The following is an 8,401-nucleotide window of genomic DNA, read 5'->3' on the forward strand; positions in this document are numbered from 1 at the left end:
GTCAAAAGTTTTATTGATACCAAAAAAAACTAAAAAGCCTTTCCCTCTATCAGTTTAAATAACACAGTAAAATATACAATATAATATATATTTAACCCTTTGATTGGATGTCAGGAAATCTTTCAGCTCCTGACTACAGTAAATAATGTAAGCAGCAGCTCAGGTTGCCTTCACACATTTCTGTGCTGTATTTAAACTGCTGTCATATCAACATCTGCTCACCATCAAAACATTTGCTCAGGAAGATGTAAGGATGTTGAAGTGCTACAACCAAACCTCGAGGGATACAGTAGTGATAAAGGGTGTAACTTGCATAATCACATCAATTTTTATTTTTACAAAAATATGGAGGGTGAAATAAATGAAAATTATTGGTGACTGAGAACACAGGTGCTGCAAAAAGAGAGTGTTTTAGAGGGATTTTAAAAGTATTTCCAGCAGGAGCCAGGCATCGGCTGTGAACTGCTGGAGGTGTTCCAGGTCATCTATAAGATACCAGAGGTTATACAGGAAATGATGCACTGAATATAAAACTGCCACCCTTTAAAAGGTTGGCCTGAGGCAACCTCTGCCATTAGTGCAAAATATAATATAATAAAAAAGGCTCAGTAATTCTAAGCCTACAATGAGACACACTTAAAACCAGCAGAGTGTTCAGGTTTTCATATGCAAGACGACAGATCTCCATCTTATTTAAGGAGGTGGTGATGGAAACAAAACAGACAGTTTATTAAACTCTCATACTGAAACATCATCACTAGAGACTACATCATAGCTTATGTTTGAGGAGAAAGAACAGTAGTTTAAATTCATCATAAGTCCTACCTTCCCTCCAGTGGGATGGACTTGAGCTTTGACAGAGTGAAGCTGCAGCCTGAGGAAAAGGCAAAGGGCAAGAACAGGGTTGAGGCTGATGTTTCCTTTGTGTTTCGTGGAGGGACAAAACACATAATGTGTCTGTTAGCATTTTTTCACCGCATGGTACTGACTTAATACTACTCGACTATAGTCACTTTTGGTACCAGGTGCATCTTTTTTCTGATGCACAAAGCTGCATGTCCTGTCTCGGACAACGATGACCCACAATTTCGCCCATTGGAAAACCAAAAAAACATCAAGCACAGTCGAGTTGAGTTGAGCCGGTACCATGCAGTGGAGCAGGCCTATAAGATGGGGCAGATGAAGCAGACATCATTGTGGTAGTATTGGTTTGGGAGAGATTTGTTTAACTGGGCTTTCTGGAAAAGTAAAAGAGAGGGAAGAGGATGGAAGATGGAAGCTGAGGCTGGAGGAGCGTAGCAGAGAGAGGTAACAGAAGCCAGAAAGAATTACTGCTGAAGTGAAAAAGTTGTTTCAGTGTCTTTTCCATGAGGTGACCTCATCTTGATATCAGAGAGCGACTGACCCTTTAACAATTCTTTGACCGGCTTCAACAATGTAATTGAGTTTTTCACATCAATTAAATTACCAATTACTCATAAAGGGCAGTGACATCAGATGTTTTCCTCAGGGGATTGAAAATAAAGCAGCGTTGACGTGTGAGGTATGTGATATTCAGAGTGGCTTGTTCTGTATTTCCAAAGGTGTTTTTTGCCACTTCAAAAATCACAGTCAGGTTTTATATAATTTCTTTGGCCTGATTAGGAAATAATCAAGGGACATAATTTTCACATCAGGGGATCTGTATGTCTATATCTAGCTTTCAAATCTCGGGTTTACGAGTCAGGAAACAAACATCTCCCACTTGTTTTTCACATAGAGTTACATCATTTTTTTGTTTCATTGTGATATGTGTTTGACCCATTTGATGGTGCTAAGGCAGTGTAGATTCCGCTCGCTTAGCAGGGACAAAATTCAGCCCAAGATGTGATTGTGGTGCTCATGAAGAACATGGGCTGACCTTCTCACAGCAGGCTGGTGATGAGGCCCTGCCAACATGTGTGTTCTGAGAATCTCCCATCTTGGTCTGACTTGAATATAATGAACTTGCTGATTGTGGCAAAATGTAGGGACCAAATCTGGTGTTTTGAAGCCTCCCTCAGAAGGGATGCTTGTGCCTTTTGAAATTGAAGACTTCGTCCCATTGAGCACATCTCCCTACCAATTCCCCTCAGTTTTAATTTCTACTTACAATTTATTTGATTTATTTAGATACAATAAACCTTTACTTTGTTTGGTTTCTAGCATTTCTTTACTTCCTTTTATTTTAGGGTCATGTCATCTTTTTTATTTCAGAGATATGAAAGTGTGTTATATTTTTATGTCTTGCTGCACTTATTGTCTTTGGATAGTTCAAATTGTAATTGTAAAATGTCGAGATGAGAGTTTTTTCTTGAAGAGTAAGGGAGCTTGGTTTTTTGAGTTTTTAAAGCTGGTGCAAGACATAAAAGTTCAGAGAAGGAAATGGAGAAAGGAGCGCAGTATTCCTCATTTTAGAAAAAATATAAACATTGCCCAAACACCGGAACAGCAGATGATGTCAGAGTTTACAGGTCACCCAACACAGAACCCTTTTTCAGAGGGGTGACATTTTACAACAGAGCCTGGAGGTGGGTAATCACTTGTTCCTGGAGCCGTGCTCACTCGTTCGCTCTCTGAAGGACCCCTCCTCCTCCCCGCTCCTTCAGACAAACACACTGCCACCATCACACAAACGAGCTGAACACATTCACCCTAATCTAAGCAGCTTGACCCTACCCCTAGGCAGAGGTAAAACATAATTCTGGAACGAGTTTCCTTTTAACCCGAATCCCAGTGGGTGAGATGCCAGGATAAGTCTGACCCTCCACTTCACCCTTGGTTGAGTTTGACTGATGGCAGGAACAGTCTTCATTCTGTCCAATGTGATGTGGTTTTACTCCGAGGACAGGGATATATTAAGAGTGACTGTGAACTTACTTTATGAAGTATCTTTTAAGTTCATTTGAGAGACACAGAGACATTAAACCCAGTTATTACGATCTTAATGAAGCCACACACCAGCTCACACATAGATGTTGCTGTTTATTTGTTTGTTTCAGGCCTCTGCAATATATCGTCTCTCTCTGGTGCCTGATGTTGAGGTTCATTGCACAGCCTTGTTCCCAGAGTGACTGAAAAGTTCGTTCTCAACTAACTGCTGGTGCAGCTTTTAATAAACAGAAAAATCCTGCAGGGAAGGTAAGCACTTGCCCATTTTTGATGAAACTTTTTTCTTTTTTTGGGAAAAAGTTTTAAAAGTGTATCGTCTCACGTCACACTCTGAGACTTTTTCAAAAACAGCTTAAAAAATACCACACAGCTGAGCCCACTGTCCTTTAGAGAATTGAGTTTCCACATCCTTTATCTTTACATTCAGATCCTTTTCTCCTTTTGCTTCTCCTCCTCCTCTCTCTCTCCTGTTTCTTCTTCTTAATTGTTAACAGAACAAAACCTTTAACTCTTAACTAAGCATCTGTACTGAGCGACACGGCTGATTGGTCACTCTATTCATCAACAGAAACATAAGGATGTGGCCACTGCACAAAGGTATTTGAAGGTGGGGCTGACATTCTTCAAAGAGAAAACCAGAGACACCAGTGTGTGATCCAGACTGTATTAAAAGACATTTGTAAACAACTCCTTCGGTTCATTTTAAAGTGGTTTGAGTAGTAGCTGACATTTACGACTAAGCGCCACACTGTCAGAAAAAGATGGTGCTGCTCCAAAGATACAATAATGGACTCTCAAATAACCTTCCTGCAGTGACCACATCATGTTAAAACACTCACTCTCTTTTTGCAGCACTTGTGTTCTCGGCCGCCAGTTACTCTTCGTTCACCTGTAAAAATGAGAAGAGCCACTGAGCACATAGGAACAAAGGAATATTTCCATCCTTTCTGCAAAAAACAAAGACAAGCCAAGCTCCATAGATGCTTTACAGAGCGGTGTCTTTCTGATATGTGTCATTCTTTTTAGCTAATATCAGTTAAATATTGTGTATTGATATATTGAAATTTCACTTAAGTCATCACTTGTCACATTTTGGGTTATGGATGTCACCCTCCTGCTGTTGATAAGAGACTCCGAGGCTACAGTTAGTAATGTTGCTTGGGAAGCTGTCCTTCAAACTAATGCACTTGAGTGTGTGACACGTCGTATTTACCACTTCAGAAGTCTCAACTAGGAGCTTACCAGGATGACTCGAAGGCAGTATTAAACCAAGTAACATGAAATAGATCGGCCCCCTGAAAAAAAAATGCTACAAAAACTACTACAAAAACTTGGCACAGCACATTCCTCTATCTCTGGGCTGTGGATTTGAAATCTTCCATTTCCTGCACTCTGTTTTTCTCTTCATTTCTGTCCAGTCAAATTGAGAAAAGTTAGAACTGATTATATAGGAATAGTTTTCCTCAAATTGAAAATAGATTCGCTGTCCACCCATGTGTGTTAGTTAAAACAACCCCTGAAGTTTGAAGGATCATCGAACACAGCGAGTCAGGCCTCATATATCCATGCCAGCCAGCTGCCAAGCTGCTGGAGTCGGCATTTCCACCTTTATTCTGTTCCAAACAACACAGAAACGTCCATCAAATTGCTCCATATTTCCTGTGGTGGACATCAGAAGTCAGTCTGTGTGCTACCTTACTCCAGCTTGGCTCCAAAACACTTGGAATGAGGTGCACAAGCTGTTTGGAGAGCTGTGATGGATATGTTTGGCTTGTTTTGTGGAGCTGCAAAAGACGGCTTATATAGAAAACATCTGAGATGCAACTACAGGGATTTTGTTTTGCTTTTGAAGAAAAGGTTCTGTGCTATTCAATATAATTTCCAATCGGGCTGCAGGTATGTGCATGATGGACATAGGGATGGAGGAATCTGAGGTCATGTCTTCTGTATTGTTTCTGGGATTGTTTGAAGATTTTAGCAACACTTGACACATGGAGCGTATTTTACAGAGTGATTGCTAACATGCTGATGGGTATAATATTTTCCAAGGTATAACAATTACCTTGTTCATCTTGGTTTAGCATGTTAGTATGCTAACATTTGCTAATTAGCACTGTACACTGTACTGCGATCCAAACTTGCCGTGAGGTTTTTTTAGACACGCTCCAAATTGTCATCAAGCCAAGGAAACGTAGGGATCGGACAGTAAAAATAAACAATATTTATTTCGAAAACAGCTATTGCTACGTTCCATAACAATAGTTAGAAAATAAACAATAAAGCCTACGCCTTCAGATGGACAGGAGAAACAGGAGAATAACATATGGTCTAAAAACTATGTGGCAGTGCTCTGGAAAACTTCCAGATATGGAGTGGTAAAGGGGAAACATGTGAAAAAGGTAGTGAAGACTCCATATTCTGTTAGATAAACACAAAGCTCAATTCTAATAACAAATTGAATATCTTTTGGGGCAACGTAACATTAACACAATACCTTGACATGAAATATTTGGCTTCAACAAGCACTAAATAAAAAGTACAGCTAAGGATGATGGGAATGTCATAGGTTGTAATATTATTACAATTCACTCCAAGTGTCTGCAACCAATTTTAATGGCAATTCTTCCAAAACCACAAATGTTGACCTCAAGATAATGATCACCAAAGTCATTGTGATGCATCATCAGGGAACTAAAAATGTCTGTACAGAATTTCATGGGAATCTTTTGAATAGTTGTAAAGATATCTAGTCTGCACAAAAGAGGTGCCAGACATTTCCTTACAGAGCCACGTTCAGCATCGTCAAAAATCCGAAAATTCAAAATTCAAAATCCAATTATCACTAAAAAATTAATAATTTTCCATGATGTTCAGTGTCCGGGGTCAAAGTTTAATGGGTACAGCTCTGGAATGTCAAAGTTGCTTTACTTACTTGACACCAGAATTTTTCTTTGCCCTAATGTGGCACTTTTTTGCTGCTTATTAAGTCACACCAGATGTTCACTTCAGAGTCTTCTGATCATCTCTTGATAGCTCAAGTACCTGATTGTCATATAACCCTGACCCCGTGTGCAGTACAGGTGCTTGTTTTTCCTCTTTCGTCCCCATCCCTGAAAGAGTCTGTGCACATCGGGTCTTTTTTATTTAGGTGCCAAGTTATTTCTCAGAGAAAGAAGTCCTCTCAGAGTGTATTGGTGTCCGTTGATCCCCCCTCATGTAACTAACCCCTCCCTAAACAAACCCATAACCTGGGTTACCTCAGTGGGGACTCCTTACAGTGATTGACAGGTACCTCTTGCCCTCTGTTCCACTGTGTTTAGAGACTGAAAGATTATCTACCAAGTGGCAGCCCCCTTTTGCTCCATCTTTTAACAGGCCCATGCCCTTGTCCATTTGTCCCCTCCCCCACCACCTTCTCCTCCACTATAAAAACATACCAATCTATATCCACACAAATCAAACATACCAATTGTGTGTGGGCGCAAAAGTGTTCATGTGGTGTGTGTGTGTGTGTGTGTGTGTGTGTGTGTGTGTGTGTGTGTGTGTGTGTGCGCGCAAGTCAGTGCTGGCTCACAGCCTCAAGAATGAGCTGAGGATACTAGAGCGATGGGAGTGCTGCATATAAAATTCATGGGCTGGTTGTGGACAAAATAATTAGGGAGAAAGCTCTCACAGACGTGCTTCCAGCTCTTCTAATGCAGCTAAACAGATTGTGTGTGTGTGTGTGTGTGTGTTTGCTCTTAGGTGCTCTGTGCAGATTTGTGTGTGTATATTTAGAGTTGACTGTGTTAGTGCTAATGCAGGTTCGTCTCGTGGATCAGAGGCATGTTGAAGTAAATAACTCAGTAGGTGTTCGGGCTGGCCGGCCGACACTGAGGTACAAGTTGATTTATATTGCTCTCTGGAATGACAGAGGGAGGGACGGAGCGGCAAAAGGGATGGAGGAAGAGATCAAAGAATGGATATATGGAGGGTTGGAGGGGTGGAAGGGGAGAGGTGAAGGAAGGCAGAGCGGAGAGGTGATTGAAGAGCCAAGGCCAGAGGGACAGCCCAGTCCAATCTGTATACAAGGCAAAAGCATGAATATAGAGAGATGGATGAACGGATGATTTGTGTGTGTGTGTGACGGGAAGGAAATGACTGAGTAAACCAAACATCTCCAGCCAGCGGACAGCTGATGGAACAGTTTTAACTCTTTCTTAAAAGACAGAGAGTGAAACACACTCACACCTGCAGTGCAGCTGCAGTCTGAGCTGAATTGAGCAGCTCGGTACAATACGATCTGGGGGTTCACCCCTCTGCTCGGAGCTTTTCAGCTCTAATTTATGACAGAGATGAGAGAGTGACTTCTTCACTTCCAGCTAATTTTCCAGTCACAAGTTCAGCCAAAGAGTAAATTTCCCCTCATTGGTTGTTTCATTTAAACACATTTCAGAGGCCTCAAGAGTTAACACTGCCAAAGATTTTAGAGGAAAGAAACATAAAAGAAAAGTCAGAAAATATGAATATAATTTTGTATTGCAGAAATTTTTTTTTCTTTTTTCTTCTATCCTGTTAATCATTTTGCAAACTCTCAGCTTCATCTTGCAACCCCCCGGGGGCATCCCGACCCCTAGGTTGTGTACCACAGGTTTAAGCTACAGTGGCCCCCGGGAGTGAGGAAGCACAAAGTGGTGAGACACGAATTATTGACTGAATTATTCAAAGCCTTTCTAAAGCCTGCTGGCTTGAGATTTTAAGGGAAATGTAAAGGAAAATAACATTTGCTTCTGCATGGTTTCCTCTATGCAGTTGGACAGATCTAGTATAGTGATACTTATACTGTTTGTTTTGTATTGAAAGTAACAAAATTAAAGTATGTGAGTAAACTGTATTTTAATATAGACCACCAGTAGACCTACAGGGCGAATCTCTGCATCAATGTGACTAAGAAAAATACCTTATACAGCACTTGGCTTATGAGTTGATATAAAGTGATCCTGATTTTGTTTACAACATCATTACAGCAGGGGGAATTAATTTACTGAGTTTCCTCTACAGAGCCAAACAGGCCTGGAGCCAGGGCTTACTCATTATTTATGTCACACAAATTCCCTCCAAATTGCATTTATGTGGCCTTTTGCATTTTCTTGCCAAAAGAGATTAACTGTCAGCCATGTGATGGTTTCAAATATATAGGTTTTTTTTAAATTTTTTTTTAAGTTTGAGCATGTATGATAATAACGTCAGCATACAGCGGCAGTAAATCTTTGCAGCGTTGGTTGTACAGCTGCAGCTCTGTGAGGTTCCGTTAATATCTGACTGACAAAATGTTAAAAAATCAGCCACAGTTACTATAAAGACCTGAACAACTCTAGGCACTCTTTATTTGGTAATTAAGTAGCATGTAATGAATATGAATCTCTCTCTCAAACTACAATCTCGTTCATTACAGTAGGAACAAGAACGTAACGCCTGACACAAGAAACAGCTGGGCAAAACAAGACAGGTC

Source organism: Seriola lalandi, unplaced genomic scaffold (genome assembly GCF_002814215.2).
Source record: "Seriola lalandi dorsalis isolate HSWRI2012SDOR001 ecotype SW California unplaced genomic scaffold, Sedor1 jcf7180002054954, whole genome shotgun sequence".
NCBI lineage: Eukaryota > Metazoa > Chordata > Actinopteri > Carangiformes > Carangidae > Seriola > Seriola lalandi.